Source organism: Leuciscus leuciscus (assembly GCF_965113295.1).
Source record: "Leuciscus leuciscus genome assembly, chromosome: 12".
Classification (NCBI taxonomy): Eukaryota; Metazoa; Chordata; class Actinopteri; order Cypriniformes; family Leuciscidae; genus Leuciscus; species Leuciscus leuciscus.
The window spans coordinates 26988301-27009945 of NC_138736.1; the positions used below are offsets into that span (position 1 = coordinate 26988301).

At 41.3% G+C, this 21645-nt stretch overlaps 1 long non-coding RNA gene across 1 annotated transcript; it reads left to right on the forward strand.

Annotated features, from left to right (window-relative positions):
• Nucleotides 1-7695: 7695 nt before the first annotated feature.
• Nucleotides 7696-11131, forward strand: LOC309511247. The gene is made up of 3 exons (XR_014210557.1): nucleotides 7696-8046; nucleotides 10005-10038; nucleotides 10287-11131. It is a non-coding gene; the product is annotated as an uncharacterized lncRNA (long non-coding RNA).
• Nucleotides 11132-21645: the final 10514 nt, after the last annotated feature.

Sequence of the window (21645 nt, forward strand, 5' to 3'; positions counted from 1 at the left end):
CTGGTTAAGTCTGCAAATTCAGACAAGTCGATAATAAGATAAAGAGAGGGATTCCTAGTTCATCTTATTTGCTTTCGACAGAAGAAATAAAGTCAATGGGACAACACAAGGGTGCATGAGAAAATTATGGGTGTATACAGTATTACGGAAGTTTACGGTAAATATAGCTTGTGATATTTTTGGCCATTGACCGCCATGATCCTCAGAATATGTCTAATGACAATATGAAGTTATCAACTTTTGAGAGGTCTGCGATTAATAGAAACCGTCTGGCAGTTCCTTCCCTTGTTTTGTCACTTATTTATAGGTTAAAGTCTAGTGGCATTTCATCCTACAGACAAATAGCTCACCATGAGGATGAGTAAACTAATACTCTGCTGCTGTTTTGTTTAGTGTTGGACCAGAAAGCCTCAGTAGGCTCCTCGTTTTTAAAAACTTTGCATAGACAGCCTAGGTCTATTTGCAGATCCTGACCTCTTTGGGATTTTAGGCTCACACCTGTGCACTATTATCTCCCCACATTATAATTCGTGCAACAGTGGTTAAGTGATTCCCAGTACAAGCGAGCATTTAATGACAGAGCTGTCTTTACCCTGACCATCACTGCCGGACGTTGGCAGGGATCATTCCATCGGAGCGTGACGTGTCACCCATGTGTCTGTGTGGCCGGTGATGTGATCTTTAGTCCCCTCATGATCTATAGACTGGCATTTTGGTCGTTTAGACACCAGACCCCAGCGTGCATGCTAAACACTCCGTCAGCCAATATCCTGACAGGAACTTAACGCAGTCACGGCAATACTAAGACAGGACAGGGAGAGGCTGAAGACACAAGCGCCAATAGCCAACTGGCAGCTGGCTGCTGAAGGAGATAAAAAAAATTATTAAAAAAACCTTCAAAAAGTCGTATAATTTTTTTTTTTTAAATGCATATTGTTCAAAAGATACCATTTGTTTGATAAATCTATTAATCAGAGTTTTATCAAGAGGTCATTTTTAGGACAGTCTATTATATTTCTGCCTAAATAGGTTGAAGAACACAGAGGAAATGTAATCATGCTAAACTAATAACTTTGTCTTTAACTTACAGTTAAAGTTACAGATCAGTACATTTGAATTCTTCATATTTAAGATTACTGAGGCTGATCCTGACAAAGAAAAATCTTTTACTTACAAGTTTTACTTACATAAAAAAAAACTAATAAAATATACAGATAAATTGTTTAAACCCCCATAAATTAACATTTCCAGAACATTGCAGGGAGTGTTTTTCTGATACAAATATGAATTTATATTTTATACATTTTACATTACCATAAACATTTTTGAAACATTCTTTGAGCAAAAATGGTTAGGTAGGGGGAACAAGAGTGCTCTACGAACTAATCTAAACAGTCTCGAACTGTTCATAGTGTGCATTGATGAAGTCAAGTCAAGTCACCTTTATTTATATAGCGCTTTTTACAATACAGATTGTTTGGACAAAACAGTGATGTCATCGTCCAACTCAGTTCAGTTCTCATATAATGGTGTCAATGCAGGCAGATCAATGATATTGTTGAATATTAAGACTACATGTATGATATACCAAAGTTCATCACAGTACATTTATTATGGTCAAAGTATACAAAACCTGAATTGTCTTTCTTTTTTAAATACATACAAAATGACATTGAAAGTTATATATTCACTGACCCCTGAACTACAAATGTCCCTGATTTTCAGAAATCAACTTAACTTAAAGGGATAATTCACCCAAAAATGAAAATTTTGTCATAATTTACTCACCTTCAAGTTGTTCCGAACCTGTATGGGTTTCTTTCTTCTGCTGAACACAAGAAGCTATTTTGAAAAATGTTGGTAGCCAAACAGTTGATGTACCCTATTTTTTTTCCTACTATGGAAGTCATTGGCTATACTGTCAACTGTCTGGTTACCAACATTCTTCAAAATAGCTTCTCTGTGTATGAAGGTTGAACTATCCCTTCATTTTTGGTTGAACTATCCCTTAAACTTTGTCTTATTTTCTCTGTTTTTGTATGGGGATGAGGGTCAGAGGAACAGGGTGTGTGTGTCCATTTCAGTACCTTTGGGACCATCTGTCCATCCCTCCATTGACACGTCCATGGAACTGTGAAGTGATCTAAATGCGTGGAGGTGTGCGCGCACATGTCTGAGCCTTAGGTCAATAAAGCCCTCATCAGGGATTCCTTGGCTCGAGCGTTTACATAAACAGCCGCTTAGTGGGATTAGCATGGTGTTAGCCTGTTAGCTTAGCGACGTAAACAGCGGTTTAATCTTTTCCCAATGTCTCAGGGGGCTGACCAAGATGACCAACATCTCATTAGGTTAGGATATTTTTTTATCATCCTTAGGTCACAGGTTCACATCACAATTGAGAGGGCCTATTTTGGAACGGCAATCAATTTGTAGTTAAACAAGAAGGTTTAAGCAGAGATATTCCCCTCACACTCCGCAGTTACAACATCCTGGATTCAAATCTTATCAAGAACATAGCTAAATCGGTCATACATTTTTTTTTTTTTTGTAGAATTTACATTAATAAATAAACCTTAATTTACAAAACACATTCAAACAACCAAAAGTTTCCCCATAAGAAGATGCTGAAGGCAATTGTCAGTGTGATGTCTGTGTCCAGATAACAGGTCCTCACAGGATTCTAAAGGAAAAAGGAGAAAAACAAAAAGTATGCATCTATGCTTAAATTAGCTCCGGGAGTTTTTACTGCTGGCTCCACAGTTTTCACTGTTAATATATACTAGTGGAAGACAACATAGCTCATGTTCTCAAGACTGATATTGTGTGACAGGCCAACACGAGAGTTAAATTACATTTTTTTTCCTCATATAGGAACCATCTTAATGATTGAATGCTCCTAAACTATGCACTGTACAACCAACCCCACACCTCTGAACCAGTTTCAAATGGGAATTTCTTCAAAGCCCTGCAGCCACATGTAATGCAGAGATGGAGGTAATATGTTTCATACATTTTGGTGACCCACAGTGACTCTTGTTGAAGTTAGCAGCTGTGATGTCTGATGCCTTAGGGACATGCCTCATTTCAACCCCTCTTTGTCTTTTGAATGATTATTCCTTGATGTGGTTTTCATGCATCTCTTCACTGTACTTTACTTGTTTCAACTCAAGTAATGACCATCATGAATATGGGGCATTGTCCAGTATTTTCAAATATTTTTCATATACTACTAATTTTCATTCACTAATATCAGTATTCAGTGCTAAGTATACAAGATTCCATTGTCTGTCAGTCTCTCATACTTTCTCTTTCTCTTGTTCTACACAGGCTCGTATGACACATTACATCTCTTGAGGACAGTTATTCATGAATTGGAATGCAGAGACTGCAAGTCAATTATTGCCAAGCAGCCCGGAGCTACAGTTGCTCTTCCACTTCCTTTTTTGATCAGAGTATATGTAAATGTTTTGTTGTGCTTTGCCAGGATGTTTTTTTGTGTGTGCATGTATCCATGAGGGTATTGTTTTGTAAGGATGATATCCATTGCGTTCAGCAAACCATGAGAGGTCATCACTCCAGTGGGTCATAACCTGAACAAAACTTTTCTGCATTTTCAATACCAGTTGATAGAGATAACACAAAGCCAAATCACATCATGTTTGACAAAGAAATATTATACATCATATTATTCCAGCCTGCTTTGTATATACAGACAAAGAAGATTAAAAACCTATACAAATGTAAATGTTTTCAGGGGCTGTAGTTTACTGGTTGTCTCCGCTATATTGTATTAACAGCGTGTCATAATAACTTTAGGCTTTAAGTTGCAAATTATGAACCTCAGATAGGCTAATTATGGTACCATCAATACACCATCAGAACATCCTAAATTTGCTAAAACATTCTCTCACAAATTCTATTCTAAAATACTGCAGGGTGAAAGGGAGCACAAAGAGAGCAATACTGCCCCTTGTGTTGAAAATACATCATAATGTGTGTGTGCTTTGTAAATGAAGCATCTACTTTATGCTGCATATAAACACTGCACAGGTGAAGTGATGCAAATGGTAACAGACTTTTAAGTCAGATATGTCTACATGTTAGATCTCATCAACAAACACATCCTCTCACCCATAATATTATTTGTTGTTTCTGTAAGCCATATTGATATTGGCTTCATAGAGGTAGACACCTTGATCTTACAAATGGGATGTTGTCTTTTGTGTGTCTGGTTCAGGTATTCCCTACATTGTGAGGACAAAATGTACCCAAAAGGATAATACCAGAAATATTTGATCTGGTGGTGCTTATAAATCATATTTGAAAATGTAAAAACGCAGAATGCATTGAGGGTTTTGTTTAGGGTAGAGTTAGCTGATAGAATGCATAGTTTGTACAGAATAAAATTCATTATGTCTAAGGAAACCCACCATCTGTGTGTAAGTGTGTGCATGCAAGAGAGAGAATAAAAGAGCCCGAGATGATCCTGCGAAATAAAATTCAACACATCTTGTGTATATAATATACATATATTATAGGGCTGTATATAATATTACAAATGAAAACCAGAATGCGACACTGAAGTCAAAAAGATACCAAATAAACTGAAATGCATTTTAGATACACTCTATCTAAATAACAAAACTATGTCTTAAGTCCAAGGACATACAGAGGTTGTAAAGGACCAGTATGAAGGTCTCTGTTTATATTCCAGCTCTCCCCCTATGGCTGGTGGAACACATATGTTGGCTCATACTGTGAAGTGACCGGCTTGTGTTTTGAAGGCATCACACCCCACCAGGTTCAAACAGGGGTCAGGCCCCTGTCTTTGCTCTCATCCCAGCTGTGATGGAATGGTACCAGGGCATTGCTATGGCAACCTGCCACTTATGCACATATAGACAAACATAAGAACATGCAAATAAAAGACTATTGTCTATTTAGTATATTTGGTATCTGTGTGTATTTTTGCATGTGTTCTATTTTTTTAAAGCCTATAACCTTGAAATTGTGTAACAATGTAACACAATGTTTCAATAGATACCTCTTTAAAATATTAATCAATTTTTTTAACTTAAGGCAAATTAACAAATCACCTCTGTAAATGTATATTCTGTGAAAGCAACATAAAATGGCTTTGCATTGACACTGATACAAAACATGCTGCCTCAGTTACACAAACCTAGAACACTCTGATAAAATGTCCCATGACACCTGTCCCACCAGATTGCATGTTACCTTGACAACCCATTTTTGACAAGTCAATTCTTTCATTTGTGGTGGAATTAGAACAGATGGTGCTTTATTTGAAACCATTTCACCTCTATTATACAGCTCTATGGATACATTAGATGTAAAAAGTGGAAAGAAGGGTCAGGACACTATCCTTTAATCTTTGCCAAATTGCCCTATTTCACAACTAGACAGAGGGAATTAATGGATCCAAAACCTTTTTTAGAAAGTAGGCTAACGCAGGAGCTGCTAGCACTGACCCCTATAGGCGTTTGTAGTAATTACACTAATGATTCAGTGGTCAATTGGATGAATAAATGTTTGAAAATAATGAAATAGAATGCAATTATTTGCCCAGTTTGTGAAACACAGAATATGCTGTTTAAATTTATTTAAATTATTGGCTTTATGTTTGATATAGGGTTGCTGCATATTTGGACCTCCAGTTTACAATGTTTATTTCAAAGCTTATAGGATTCATAGAATGACTAGTTGATAATAATAATAATAATAATAATAATAATAATAATGATAAGAAGAAGAAGAAGAAATAGGCCTATAGCTGTAAGCAGCAAAGAGGCCAAGCACAAAGAAGGCACGATAAATCAAGCCAGCGTGGCTGGCTGGGAGCATTAGACCAACTGAAACAATGAGCAATTAAAGACATAATTAGGCTAAATACAATCACTAGTAATATGATTTAATGGTTTATCACTTCCGATCAATAGGTGTCACTGTGACTAAATTGATGTGGTCGTGGACCTATTGGTCAGCGTAAGATGACTATAGCCACTTCACACCGCAATCGCGGTAAATTACCGTAAAATTACCAGAATGAATTTACTAGTAAATAGCCTACACAAATATGCTGTTCACACAAGCAAAGGCGATCTGGCTTTTTACTGGTAAGAGACCAGTTTATCAAACGTCTATATTGATATATGGTAGGCCTACCTTTATTGTGACACTCTCCACATCCTCACATAACGTCCGTCTCCGCATTTCCTCCAAAGCACGCATTTTCGTTTACTCACCGTAGCCTACTGTCTGCCGGTGTGTTTCGGTGTGCCTGACAAGATTGACTGAACCCTAAACAAGTTTTGTCACAAAAGCCGGTATCTCTAGGTCACTGTCAAGGCATCGCGAGTTATGACAGTTTCTCAATACCAAGTACGCAAACTTCAGACTTGAGTCCTTGGTAGTTCGGACTAAGTTCGACTCACGCAAGGTATCCCAGAATGCATCTCACACCAACCAGCAAGCGTCAATAGCAGATTAGAAAACCCGCTTGCAAGGACGCAAGTCCGATAATTCTGCAAATGGAATAGCGGCGTTCTTGATAGCGTCACTCAGCTCGCTCTGGCTACTCCGGTTATCTCTTTATGTATATTTAGGCTACAATAAAACAAAATATGTTATAAAACACCACTCTGCCTCTTTTCATTTTCATTTAAAAAAATCTTAAACATATTAATGGCCACACAAATGTGGTTCAGGCAACGCAATTGATTATCTTCACTGCATTTATTTATAACAACACGAAATATAAAACACAACCCTGACTCTTTTTGTTATCATTTAAAAAATATGATACATAAAAAACATTATAATATTGATAATTAAAACTGACATTTAGCAAAAAGAGACAGGGTTTGTGTCATTTTATTTTATTATATAGGCTATGTACATACAGTGAAGAGAATGTAGGCAACATGTATAATAAAATAAATATAGCCTATAAAATATTTTATATGTTTTAAATATATACAATAAAATGACATAACCCTTTTTGTTTAAATGTCAGTTTTAATTATCAATAATAGCCATTATAAAAGTATAAGTAGCCTAAAAAGTTTCCTGTAGCTCAGTGGTAAGAGCATTGCGTTAACAACGCAAGGTTGTGGGTTCGATCCCAGGGGATTACACATACACTGTAAAAAAAAAACTGTAAATTTACAGGAAACTGTCTGTATTTTTTACAGAATTTTGCCGTTTTGTCATTATACAGTGAATACCTGTTATTTTACAGATATTTGTTGTAATTTAAAGATCCACTATTAAATTTACAGGTAATTGCTTTTATTGTGGTTTTACATTAATTTAACGTTTTTTAAAGGAAATTATCTGTAATTTTATAGGGTTATGTGTAATTTTACATAAAAAATTAAGTAATATTTTACAGATTATTTCTGTGGAATTAGAAAACAAAGAAAATAAGGTATAACTGCAGAAATCAGCAGTCACTTAACATGTTTTCCTTAAAGATTATTAAGCATGTGGGGGTTAAAGTGAGTTTTAAGATTTGTCCACACATTAGGCAGGCCTATTTAATTATTTATAATCTTTTAATTTTGTCTTGCAAATAGATGTTCATTTTGATCATCATTTGTATTTGCCCGTAAATTTCACTTAGGCCTATATTTTATGTCTTTTATGAATCGTTTTTCCAAATCTGCGTTGCTGCACATTGCGTGGCTTTGTGTGCGTTTGAATGTGTGTGTGTGTGTGTGTGTGTGTGTGCCCGCGCGCGCGGCCGCGCGCAGATTCAAATTATCCGCCATTACGTTTCGTTGCTTAGTCCCGCCCAGCCCACAACGGTTAGCTACAAATCTGTCTCTGTCGTCGATCTGTGTCAAGGGCAAGCGGGAGATTTGAATTCAGAGCTATAATCGTATTCGACAGAAGCAGCCGTGAGCAGGAGCGCTGCTGAACACATATTAGTTGTAGTCTGGTGTCAGTCCGGAAATAACGCGCCCTTTTTCAGTGAGCCTGGTTCGTCACAGCAGACCTCATCCCGACCGATCAACGGCTGAGGTAAGAGTCTAATGCTGCGTTCACACCAAACGCGAATCTGCGTCAAAATTCGCGCCTGCCGCGTCTAGTTATACGCGTGACCACTTTGTGTGCATTCGCGCGTCAAGAGCGAAATAAGTTTGAAGCGAAATTTACGCGCGTCACGCGCGTCAGAGGCGAAAGTTTCGAACCCCGTTGGCGGCCATCTTTTTACAAGATGTCTGTTATTGATCGGTCATTTATCGAGAGAGTCGCCGCTCTGTATTTGCTCTGGAGAGCAGAACAGCGGCGTAGGGATCATCGTCGCTGTACTCGGGTCCACCAGACCCTCCGGAGGGTTTCAGGAGTTTCACAATTTGCTCCAGGAGCTAGGTTTGGTGGACCTAACGGTGAGGACGCTGACGAGGACCGCGTAGGCCGTAAGGCCTCGGCCTCGAGTGGTCGCTGCCTGACGAGTCCGCGCTCTACAGCCCGGCGCGAGGTTCACCCTCGCCCGCACCCACCTAATCTGTCATTTATTTTTGTTTTGATAATAAATGGAGTCAGCCTCCAAAGGTGAAACCTGTCCTGTGATTTTTGTTTTTATACACTAAATTGTGTTTGTTGTCTTTACATTAGAATAATAATGTTTCATTATAATCTAGAATAGATATGGAATAAATAGCATTCAATACAAAATGAGTATCTCTCATATATTGAAATCGAGTTTTATGTGAAAGATTTGCTTTGTTGTGCATTTTAGTCATATTACAAAATAATTTATTGAGGCCAAACATAAAATAACATTGTAAACTGTCACTTCACCACGTGACAGCAGCAAGCAGGCTTCTGATTGGTTAACGCGGCGCGAATTGACGCAGAAGTTCAGATTTTTCAACTCGGGCGGCAGACGCGAATTCGCGTCAAACGCGTGAATGCACAAATAGCACTAATAAATTTCGCGCGTAACCAAACGCTCAATTCGCGCGAATGAGGCGAATTCGCGTCTACCGCGCCGCGCTAAACGCCTCATTCGCGCCGCAAGACCTCCAGACGCGCGTAAACGCGTCTTACCATTGACTTAACATTGAAATCACTCGCGCCAGACGCATATTCGCGTTTGGTGTGAACGCACCATAATACTACATGTAAATGATATTTTATATTACATTTGTGTTAAGTGGTTAGACTGTTTCCATGCTAACGTTAGCATTCTTAAATTATGTTCAGTCATAACTGGCGTTGAGGGCAAAACACAAATGCAGCATGGGTCTTTTCAATTATCGATCTGTGTTAAGAAAGATCAGTTGAACCCACTCTAACTTACTTGTTAACTTATAGACCTAAAACAATCTTTAGTAGACTTGTTATTCATATTAAAGTCCATAATTGTGTATAAAATCTTCGTTATGATAGTCAGTAACATTAAACCAATCTCTTAAATGGCGGGACATTTTGAAACCATGTCTGGAAGCTGAAAACGTTATTTTTCAAATTTTTTTTTTTTTTGTAAACATTTTATTTTTATTTTATTATAGTAAAATTGTAGTAAACACGTTTTTAGCTGATTTTTTTACCATTGTAATAGCCACAGTTTTACTAAAAATAGGCCTACTGTGTTTCTTTTGTTTATATCGTAATAGTTAACATGACTAACTTTATTAAGACCGTTAAGAAATCGAAATACTGTCTGTAACTTAACGTACTTGTTGATGATACAGGAAAGCCTAGAACAGGAAGACTAGAATATGAATACAACATGATGAACCCCTAGGTGTATCTAGGTCTAGGTCACAGTAAATCATATTCATTTAATGTTACTTTCTATAAATGTAACTTAGCTAAAATCACATGGCAGCTCAAAATATTACTGCTGGCCTTTCCAGCTCAGCTTCAAGATCATAGTCAGTTGAGTTTTTGCATTGTCCCAATGGAACATATTCTGACATGTGTAAATCTAATACTGAGTTTTAAAATAACTTGTGTGTGTGTGATTTCAGGTCACGTGGAAAGCAGATGATCATGGCAAACAAGGTACGGGAAGAATTCATTAAAACATAAAAATCATAATGGTTCTGATTCCATATGTTCATAACAGTCTTCTGATTCCATATGATTGCACTAAAAGTATGCACAAGGTTTGGATTTGCTACAGCAAGATTACGATTGTGTTAGATTCCACCCATCTTTCTTTCTTTTTTTTTATAGGCTCTGTCATTTAGAAACATGACTTTTCCTATCACTAATATCTTAATGACACATATCTCTACCTTTTAATCCAGCCAGATGATCTGACGGTTGCTGCTCGCATCTCAGCCTACCTGATGGAAAATTCTTGCTGGATGAATGACCTTCACCTTCAAATCAGCCTTGCCAAGACAGAACTGCTTATGGTTCAACTTTCAGCCAAAACATACTTGCTGTGATCCTGCTGATTTGCCTTATCATTAGGATCAGGCCCTTCCTATCGGAGCTACACAACTCTCTTGTTCTATCCAGACTGGGCTATTGTAATGCTCTCCTGGCAGCTCTTCCAGTATCAGTCAAACCTCTGCAACTGATCCAGATGCTGTAGCAAGAGTTGTCTTTAAAGGTAGCCCTATGCCTAAACTCACTGCTTCAGATCTATGTGTCCTCCAGAAGCATGTGTTCTGCAAGTGAACGGCGCCTTGTGGTGCCATCATCCCAAAGAGACACAAAACCACTTTCACTGACATTTACCTGGACTGTTTCCTGGTGGTGGAATGACCGGCGCAACTCAACACATTTTCAAGAAACTGCTAAAGATCCATCTTTTTCATAAACACTTCACCCAATAATACTATATCTTTGTAAAAAAAAAAACCTTGCTATGTGTACTGTGCGACTAACTGGGACTTGTCACTGCACTTGTTGCTTTTTATTATCTTTAATTATTATCTTAATTGGTTAGTCACTTTGGATAAAATGTAATTGTAAATGTTAAAATAAGTTACACTGTAAAGGTATACGGTAATTGCTTTTTATTGTGGATATATTTACATGTTCTAAATTATATACTAAGCATCTATTTCCTATCAATCACTTATCTTGATGTTTAGTGTTTGTTCAATTACTAATACTGTAAATATGCAGGTATTCTGTACTCATACATTTAGTTATTTAAAAGAAATTGACTGTACATTTGCTATTATTAAGAACTTAATTAGAGATGTTGTGAAATTGGATCGGTACAAATAAAAATAAAAACTGTAAATTTACAAACATTTGTATTTGAATTTATGTACTTGTGTGCATTTTTTATACATAATTTCATTGTTATTTTACACAGAAAAACTATATTAAAAGAAAATTACTGTAGATAGACAGCATTATTATATAAAATATTGTATAAAACCTTAAATTTACAGTATTTAATTGTTTTAAAGGTGTATATGACTTTTTTTAAACGTTAAAAATCCCAATAATTACATAAGATTTTATGTAATATTAAAGATATAATCTGTTATTTAATTATGGAAAATTACTGTATTTTAACGAGATTGTTTTTTGCCGTTATTTTACGGTAATTTTCTGGCGCCCCAGCTGCCGGAATAATACCGTTTTTTCACGGTTTTTTTTTTTACAGTGTACCTATGTATAAATGTATAGAATGTAAGTCGCTTTGGATAAAAGTGTCTGCCAAATGCATAAATGTAAATGTAAAAGGTATAAGAAGCTATACAATAATAAAGCAAACGATTCAGTCAAACATTAGTCAGCCCTCTAGGCTACAACGTTAAAGTTAAAATAGACTAAACATGTAAAGCTATGAAACTTCACTTTGCCCTCAGCCAAAACGTTTCGCCAGGGAACAAATTATAGATTAATGAGACAAAAAAATAAATAAAAATAATAATAAATCGCCCGTTAGATATAGCCTACACAAGACGATTTATATCTCATGTTAAACCACTAGACTAGAGACATCCGAGCCAGCGGCAAACGTCAGAAGGACTAGTCGAGGAAAGGCTGTTCTCGGCGGGGTACATGAGCGCCGAGCGTCCAGTGATCGCCTGGATCTCACAACTCTGAAAATGTCAGATAAAATGTTCAAATAGGCGCTATCTTTATAAATAAACCAAAGATTTGAGCTTTAAACAACTACATTCTCGCCTGAAAAACTCTTAAAACTACATTTCGTGACACAATAACAGTAGCATTTTTAAATTAGCGGGTTTTCTAATCTGCTATTGACTCTTGCTGGTTGGTGTGAGATGCATTCTGGGATACCTGGCTGTCTCAAGGCCGCACAAGTCACCTCTCGATGCATCCTCGGTAAAAGGGGCGGATCAAGATCACATCCGGGGATTTGAACTCAGTGTTGTTTTCGTCAACGATGACGATAACGAAATGATTTCGTTGACGCACCTTTTTTTATGACGATAACGCGACGATGACTAGCTAAAAATGGCTCTAAGGTGACTAAAATATGACGAGACGTTTTCGAGTTTTCGTTGACGAGACGAGACGGAACGAAAATGATTATAAGTCTGACGTTCAATTAGGGTTGCCAACCGTTCTGTATAATACGGAATCGTCCCGTATTTGACACAATAAAGTCTTGTTCCGTATTGAACTGGTACGGAACGCACTTTGTTCCGTATTTTTGAGAATCAATTCAGTGCAAATCCATGACAGACATAGCTTCATGTCAGACTATGAACGAAGACATTTGTAGGCTATGAGAAAAAAAACCAGACGGTGCGGTAGATACTAATTTCTCCCCCTGTTTGTCTATGATCAGCGTAGCGTTTTTAACATCCTGGAACATCATCAGAGAATGCCCTTTTAATTGGTCGTTTCGCATTGTGAGTCACGTATCGTAGCAACGATGACGACAAGTGACAACAGCGGGAAATGTAAAAATGACTACCTCGCTCCGAGCAGCCGGCGAGAAAGAAAAGAGCACAGAAATGTGAAATTGAATGGTAAAATGACTACCCGTGGCTGGAATGCGTGAGGGACAATGAATACAAGGCCAATTGTACCATATGCCGTCGCGTTTTTTCTGTTTGTCACGGCGGAGTGTGTGATATTAAGCAGCACGCATCAGGAGATAATCTAATAATTCTATTGAATAAATTCGCACACAAGGCTACAGAAAACTGTTGTTTATTTTTCTTCAAATGCAGTCTAAGCCGGTGAGTTTTGAATGTTATATGTTGTATTTGTTTAAGTTAAAAATAAAACGTATTAAACTAAACAAATCCATGGTTCATTGTTGGCAAAATGATCATGATAGCCTTTATATTTCACATCTATGTGGTTCAGTCTTGTATATTGATTAGGCCTACTTTGCTATTCTATAAATAGGCCTATATAGGCCTAATAAGTTGTATTATAATATGCTATAAGGTATGAAATATATTTATCTAAATGTATCAATTAGTTTCCACAATATTCACCAGAAGTCATCATTAAGGGGTTATTAAAAAAAAAAAAAAAATTATGAATTGCAACACTTGCTACAACCTGTCAAACCTAAGCCCATGTCCAATACTTTTTAACCTAAATAAAAATGTTTAAAGTCCGCGTGAACCGGAAGTTGCAAACGACTTTTCTCCAGTGCTGTGACGTATTTCCCAGTGAAAAGGAATATTGAACAGAGGGCAGGGTTTTACTCTAGCGCTCCTCCTCTCCATCTCTCGCTCGTTACAGACTAACGATTTGAGGGGAGTGGTTAAGCGTTTCCCAACCTAAGTCCTCAAACCTACGTCATCAGGGAAGGTCCTCCAATGCAGAGGGGAGGGGCATTTTCAGATTTTGATTAAAGATTACAAAGGCAAAACATTTTTTTGTATGTTTTAACTTGCACGGATTCATTGTTCACCACAAGACTAGTAATATGCGCTAACAAAGTAAATATGGTCCATTTTGATTTCAGTTGGACTTTAAAGACTAAGTTACTTTTTTTTTTTTTTTTACTAAAATTGACTAAAACTTGACTAAAACCTTTTTGCGTTTTCGTCGACTAAAACTTGACTAAAACTATGAAGTTTATAAGTGACTAAAATGTGACTAAAACTAAAAAGCATTTTCGTCCAAAAGACTAAGACTAAAACTAAAAGGGCTGCCAAAAACAACACTGTTTGAACTGGACTTGGTTAGATGTGAACTTTGAATTGGAACAGTACTTGGGCAGCGACTGATGACGTTTCACAAGTCCACAAGAACACAAGTACAGACAAGAACGCATTGAGAAACGGCCCATGTTTTACAGCAGAAACTGACAACTGTTGGTGAACACAACCTGATAAGTCAGTTTTAGCGAATCAGCGTGCAGTATTCAGATCAGGTGATAAGGCTGCTTGTCACTTCAAAAAGATGCTCTAGCTGAGAGGAGTTTCGTCAAAGCTGACTAAAAGTGATCGAGGATGGATAGTTTCAATGAACTTGATGGACCAGTCATATCTTCTTTGGGGTGTGAAAGGAAAATAAAAGCTGAAACTTTTTCACGGAACCTTGCTAAAGCAGCACGTTTCATACCCCTTTTCCACCAACAAGAACCGGGTGCTGGTTCAGAGCTAGAGCTATTGCCAGTTCGGAGTTGGTTCGACTGACGAGCTTACTAAGAACCGGTTTGCGTTTCCACCGGCCAGAGAGCCACAACAGAGCTATATCTTACGTCACTGCATACGTATCATGTTGCCCAGCAACGCTAGTGCGGCAGCGCCAAACACAAACACACCAGACTTGTTCGAGATGCATCGGCTTCTCGCAGAACGATCAGCACATGAAATCAAAGCACTGCGAAAGCGATCAAAAAGCACAAGGAGTCGTATGATCTCCAAACACTCCCGCAGCTCTGATCGGTCCACGCTGCTCCGATGCATCTCGAACAAGGCATCAACAATAATAGACGTTGCGTTACTATGGATGCTCATGGGTTTGCGAAAATAAATGGGCATCCAAACACGGCGAATCCAACGCGTTCGTGCAGCTCGCCGTTACTTACATAGACGGATATTATAATCGAGCTGCTATTAGCTCGACTAGCTGCTATTTAAAAATGGCGGTCACAAGTTTCTCTTCAGTCTTGTTGGCCACGGTAACCCCGCCCCCAGCCTCTGACGCAAGCGGTTCTTTCTTGGCTCCGTTCTAGACCCTGCAATGATTTGGTGCTACTTAAGAACCAGTTTTACTGGTTCGGAGCTGGTGCTTTGGCGGTGGAAAAACAAAGAACCGATTTGAAACTAGGCTCTGGCTCCGAACCAGCACCAGCTCTGCCTTGGTGGAAAAGGGGTATCAGTGGTGAGGGAAAAGCTCCCTGTATTTCGTGTAATCACAACAATAAAGTGGTTCAAGGTCTGACACTCGGTTAATCTTTGTAACGTTAATCTCCTCAACTGACATGGACACCTGAGTCCTGACAAACTCAGGTGTCTATGTCATCTGAGTAGATTAACGTTAAAAAGATTTACCGAGTGTTTTATTATGTATCATAGCAATTACTTGGTTTTGTTTAACTCTGAAACATGAAATATGGATTTCCTAGGTTCGCAGGTTTGTCTGTTCATTCTGACTGTCTTGTTGTGTTTTGTCACTGGTCTGATTGCTTGTCAGTGTTGCCTAGCTACTAACTAATCTGACCAGCCGCACCTGCGGATCGTCACCGTTCCCGATATGTAGTCTTGTGTTTGCTGTGTTCATTGTCAGATCGTTCTGGTGTTCATGTCTTGCCGTCTTGTTTTTCATCAGCACCTCTCTAGTCTTTTGTTCCTGTGTGTTTGATTCCTGCTCGTGTCTGGATTATTTACCGCCTGGCTGTGTCTGGATTATCACTGCTTCACTGACATCCCAGCCCATTGCAGTCTCCGCGCTGCCAAGGCCTGCTACCATTCCTGCACTATATCGTCTGACCACCCTGCCTTGCTTATTTCTCCTGTTTATTTACAATAAACTGTTGATTGCATTTGCAACTGGATCTTGTGTTTCTTACCCTGACATAATGATCTGACCAAGATGGATCCAGTGAGAGCTTCGGAACTGAGAGACATCTTGTCAAGCAACAACACTCGTATAGAACATCAGGAAGAGCAAATCATGGCTACGGGTTGTGCAGTTCAGGCCTTGAAAGCGCAGGTTTCGGACTTGACCACCCAGTTCCAGCAATTAAAGACAGAGTCTGCCCACGCGCCCATTTCGCACCACCTGCTGTTGCACCTGCAGATAGCACAGCTCGCCTCTCTGAACCCTGACTGCCACCTCCAGCTGCTTATTCCGGTGAGCTTCAATTGTGCCGTTAATTTCTGGCCAAATGTTCTTTGCTCATTGTTCCCTTTCGAAAGGGAACTCGCACTGCGTCGATTGACGCTAAGGGGAACGCCTCAGGCGTGACAGGTGTCTGAAATCACAATCAAATCACGGCAATCCTATCGACCGGCGACAGCCCATGAATCATTAATGTGCGACATGGAAGTATATAAGGGTGCCTTGCAAACATGATAATCATCTTTTCGTGTTCAGGGACTGTTCTGTCTGTACGCACTTGAAAATCAGGTAATTATGAAATGCACTGTGAAGGCTGAGTGCTTTCAGAAGTGTGCAGATCCGTGCTCAATATATTTGATGCCGGGTGACACACACAAACTGTGCGTTTTCTGTCTGGGAAGGAAGAGCGCGTACAGGCAGGTCTCGAGGGAACTGCCTGTGCAAATTGTGAGCATTTTTCTTTGAGAAATCTCCGCTCTCCTCTGGCCCTCTTCTTGAGAGAAGAGGGTTCGGCTTCTGGACCTCGTGGCTCAGGTCACGTTTGTGCTATAAAAAAAAAAGAAGAAGAAAAAGCAGAGCGGCGACGTGCATTATGGGGTTCCCAGATGGAGCTCGCCAATCGCCTTGAGAGGGGTGTAATCCTCTCAGACGATTCGGCGGCTGACAAGGGTGAGCTGCAGGTGGATGATGAAAGTTATTCTATTAACAAAAGAGAACTTAGTCTGGCAGCGAGTGCTCTTCCGGACGAACAGGAGATGGCTGATGAGGGTGGTGATAATCGGATAGATCCTGAATGTTTCAGCCACCCTGCCCTGTGTATGCTGGGCATGGTTGATGTTATGGAATGCGCCGCAGGCAGGCTGCAGCTGCAGCTCGCGATAAGAGCGGATTCTCCTCGGTCATAAACATTACATTTACATTTATGCATTTGGCAGACGCTTTTATCCAAAGCGACTTACATTGCGTTATCCTATACATTTATACATAGGTATGTGCAATCCCCTGGGATCGAACCCACAACCTTGCGTTGTTAACGCAATGCTCTTACCACTGAGCTACAGGAAAGCTCCAGCTCAGGTGAGCCTTCCATTTCTTCCCGATCTCCATAATGAGATCGAGAGGACATGGAAGAACCCATATTCTGCCCGTATCCACTGACATCATTGGGCTAGTCTCCCTGATGTTGAGGCGATAGGAGAGCGGACATCGACACTGAGAGCTTCAACCCTGCCAGTTTGAATGGCAGAGCATACACGCCAGCGGGTCAGACCGGTGCTACCCTGCACACCAGCTCTCCGGGCCTCCAAACAGACTGCTGCCGCGATCGGCCGGTCGATGACGGCGATAGTGGCCACGGAGAGACATCTGTGGATGAACCTGGCCGACATTGGGGAGAAAGAGAAAGGCTTTCTCTTCGATTCGTCAGTTTTGCCCTCTGAGCTTTTCGGCACCTCCATGGAGGCAGTGGTTGGAAAGTTCAGAGAGGCAAAGGTGTGCTGAGCTGCATTTAGGACCATGTATACCGCTGAGATCCGTATCCACGCCCAGACAGATGAGAGGGCCTGGCCCATTGTGGTCCACGGTCCGTAGACAGGGCCAGACAACCAGTGTCGCCTCTCATGCGCCGCCTCCGTGGAGGAGTAGGTCACAGAAGAGGCGCGACTCCCGCAAGAAGAGGGATCTGAGGGAGGTGATCCAGCACAAACGCACACAGCATCGGTGATGGATCACCTCCCCTGAGGGCGTTATTATATCTTACATTTACATTTAGTCATTTAGCAGACACTTTTGTCCAAAGCGACTTACAAACGTACAAAATATCTTAGCCCTCTTCTCTCTTCCCCGACTCCCCAGGCGCTTCTTACTTCAGGCCTGAGGCTGGGCCCATGGTGAGGACAATGTTCTGATGGCCCACCTCGGCTTGGTTAGTGAGAGTGCCTCTTTCAGGCATGTAAAGGTGGTAGAACCCATGTTCATAAAGAACTGTCTGGTGAGTCTTTACTTTGCACGCCATAGGTGAGCTAAGTTGGTCTTCTTCAAGAGTTATTTTTGTGTGCAACTGTAAGGCGGGTGCCAGCAAGTCTAAGCGACCCCTCGAGAAAACAAAAGACTCTCCTGAGAATTAACATTTGAACTCTCTCTTGCATATGTAACAGCAACATCTGAGTTCTGTGCGTACCACAGAGTGCAGCTCACACCTCAATTTTACAATCTCACCATCTCCCCCTTCTCCCCCCTTCTGCTCCTCACCTAAATCTCACTGAAAACCTATGCAATGTTAAGTATGTACAAAAAGTAACTATACATGTTTGGTATAATTTAAAGTGTCTCAGTGCACCTGGTAAAATGATCTCATTCTCCCAACCATAATGAAAAGCTAAAAGAGGTTATAAAATATGAGAAAAGTTATGTGTCTGTTAATTGTGTTCCCTCCCCCAGATCCTCCATTCAAACTGCCTCCTATATGTAAAACAAGAACCCATTCAATTACAAATTCTGATCTCACAGTTGTGAACCCCTAGCCTGGAAATCTAAAAGATTAATGGTCTGGCGTTGACTAATGAAAATTAAGCTTGAGCAAGCTCGAGGGACGGCACCAAGCATGCACCAGCTTACCTCAGGTGGTTGGCCTTAGTAGTTTGGGCAGTAGACTCACTGATGGGTAGTAGGCCTTAAACAGGCCTCCTCGGAAGGGAGTCCTAACGTTGTGGGACATACATTATAGCTGCGACCAGGTAGTAGCCTTATTAGGCCTCCTGTGGGTGGCCTCAATATTTGTGTTGGTGTAGTATGGTTCCCAACGGTGTATGTGTGTAGCAGAATAGATTGGCTATCAGCTACCAGGCCAAACCAGGCCTCACTGATGGCGAGTCCCTGGCAGTATGATTTTGGCTCACAGCACTGATTGCTCTCAATCTTCTAAGCGAGTCTTGAGTGACTGTGTATACAAACAGTGGTGTTTATGGTCTTGACCTTAGCAAAGCCTCCCTGACCCTGAGCCCCATCATGGGATGCTCGACTGTTAATTCGCTGGCCAATCAGACAATTGGCTTCAGTGAGCCTCTCTGGAGGCTAGCCCCAATTAAGATCAGCCGAATAGGATTGACCACTGTCAGGTGGTTGGCCTTATCAGGCCACCATGTAGCCTGGTCCCCAACCTTATGGCCATGACAGTCAGTTTTTTTCCTAAAGAAAACTTTCAGATGACCGGCTTTAACAGGCCGCTCCGAGACTGAGCCCCAAGACTGGCAGGCCTTAGCAGGCCGCCCTGGGACTGACACCCGAAATCAGGGTTCATAGCAATAACAGTTGTAGCTTGCTATCGGGTAGTAGGCCTCTCCAGGCCTCCCTGAAGGCGAGTTCCCACGAATGCTAGCTATCAGGTAGTAGGTCTCTCCAGGCATCCCTGAAGGCAGGTAGTAGGCCTCATCAGGCCTCTCTGAAGGCAAAGTCCCAAGGATGGGCAACTGCACAGCTTGCTGTACTGGCTGCCAGGTAGTATGCCTCACTAGGCCTCCCTAAAGGCGAGTTCCCAAATATGGGCACTAGGTAGCCAGCCCTCTGGTTATCAGGTAGTAGGCCTCACTAGGCCTCCCTAAAGGAGAGTTCCCAAATACAGGTACTAGGTAGCCAGCCCTTTGGTTATCAGGTAGTAGGCCTCTCCAGGCCTCCCTGAAGGCGAGTTCCCATGGATGCTAGCTATCAGGTAGTAGGTCTCTCCAGGCCTCCCTGTAGGCAGGTAGTAGGCCTCATCAGGCCTCTCTGAAGGCGAAGTCCCAAGGATGGGCAACTGCACAGCTAGCTGTACTGGCTGCCAGGTAGTATGCCTCACTAGGCCTCCCTAAAGGCGAGTTCCCAAATATGAGCACTAGGTAGCCAGCCCTCTGGTTATCAGGTAGTAGGCCTCACTAGGCCTCCCTAAAGGAAAGTTCCCAAATACGGGTACTAGGTAGTCAGCCCTCTGGTTATCAGGTAGTAGGCCTCACCAGGCCTCCTTGTAAGTGGTCTCCCAGCGACGCTGGGTTCTGGCAGCTAGTGGCCGCTTGCTATCAGTTCAGCTGGCCTTAGCAGGCAGCTTCTGAAGGCGAGCTTGCGCCTAAACATGACTAATGATCATTTTCTGCTACTGGTTCCCTCCCGGAACCACATTTATCTAGCCTACAGCCTGGTTTGCCTAGCAGGCAGGCCATATGCTCGCCTCACTGAGAGTCACTATGAGTACTCAGCCTCCTGAGTCTGGTCAGACGGTCGTAGGCCTCTCGTGTGGCCTCCCAGGTAGATAAGGCCTCCTCAGTGCTTTGAAACACAAGTGCTGGGTAGATCTGTTGATCAAGCAGAGAAACTCCCCTCGCTGGCAAGGGTTGTAAGCGCTCTGCTGAGTCATAATCTCCTGGATACCCCGTCTCTGAGATCCGGGCCGAGTGGTTCACTGTCAGATTCGCAGTCCCTTGGGTTGGATGCCTTACCTAAAGGCAAGTGTCCAGAGGTTTTGTCTTCGGACAGAAAGGAATTTGGCCAGACTGAAATGTCCAATGTAAGTGACACCGCTCAGGCCTTCTTGGTGGCACTTTGGGTGAGTATGTTGCCCTGAATTGTGATTGGCTGGGGCTCCTTTGGGTTCCCTAGCCACATTCCCTAGAAGGGACCCCTTCTAAATTTGAAGCTGTGGTCCTAGGCCCTTGAGCAGGCCCAGGTAGGCCTTTAATTAAACAATGTTTATGGAGGTTTTCCTGTGGAACGTATAGCTTGGGCTATGACCGTAGGGAATGCTGTCACTGACAGCCTAATGTGACCTGAGGGTGAGTGGTTCTGGCATTTCATTTGAATTTGCTGGTTTTGACAATTGTCACCGCCAATGGGTATGCACTCCCCTTAGCATGGTGGCGTTGGTATATCGTTCCCCTTAGCATCAATCGACGCAGTGCGAGTTTATCCAAAATGAGATCTACGCATTGGAATTACCTACGACCTTGGATGGTGTGATTTATCTGGCGATCCGAGTAGACATTAGGCTGCAGCGTCGAGATCAACACGCTCTGCAAAGCCTTGTTCCAGCCATGGATAATCATTCCATTGCCACTTCCATCGATAGGGCCGGCGCCTAATTTGATCCTGGACTCTGGTGTGAAGGGTAAATTTGATTGACGTCAACATGGCTCACAAACTCAAGGTTCCTGTGGTTCTCCTTACACACCCAATTTCCTTCAGTGCTCTTGGTGGACAGCCCCCATCATCCATTACCCATTCCACCGAGCCGGTGAGTCTCATCACATCAGGGAACCACACTGAAGACATTCATTTTTTGTTGATTGGCTCTGTCCTGGCTCCAGTCAACATTGGTTGTCCCTGGCTCACACTCCATAACCCTCACATAAACTGGCGTCAGAACACTGTCTTGGCTTGGAGCGA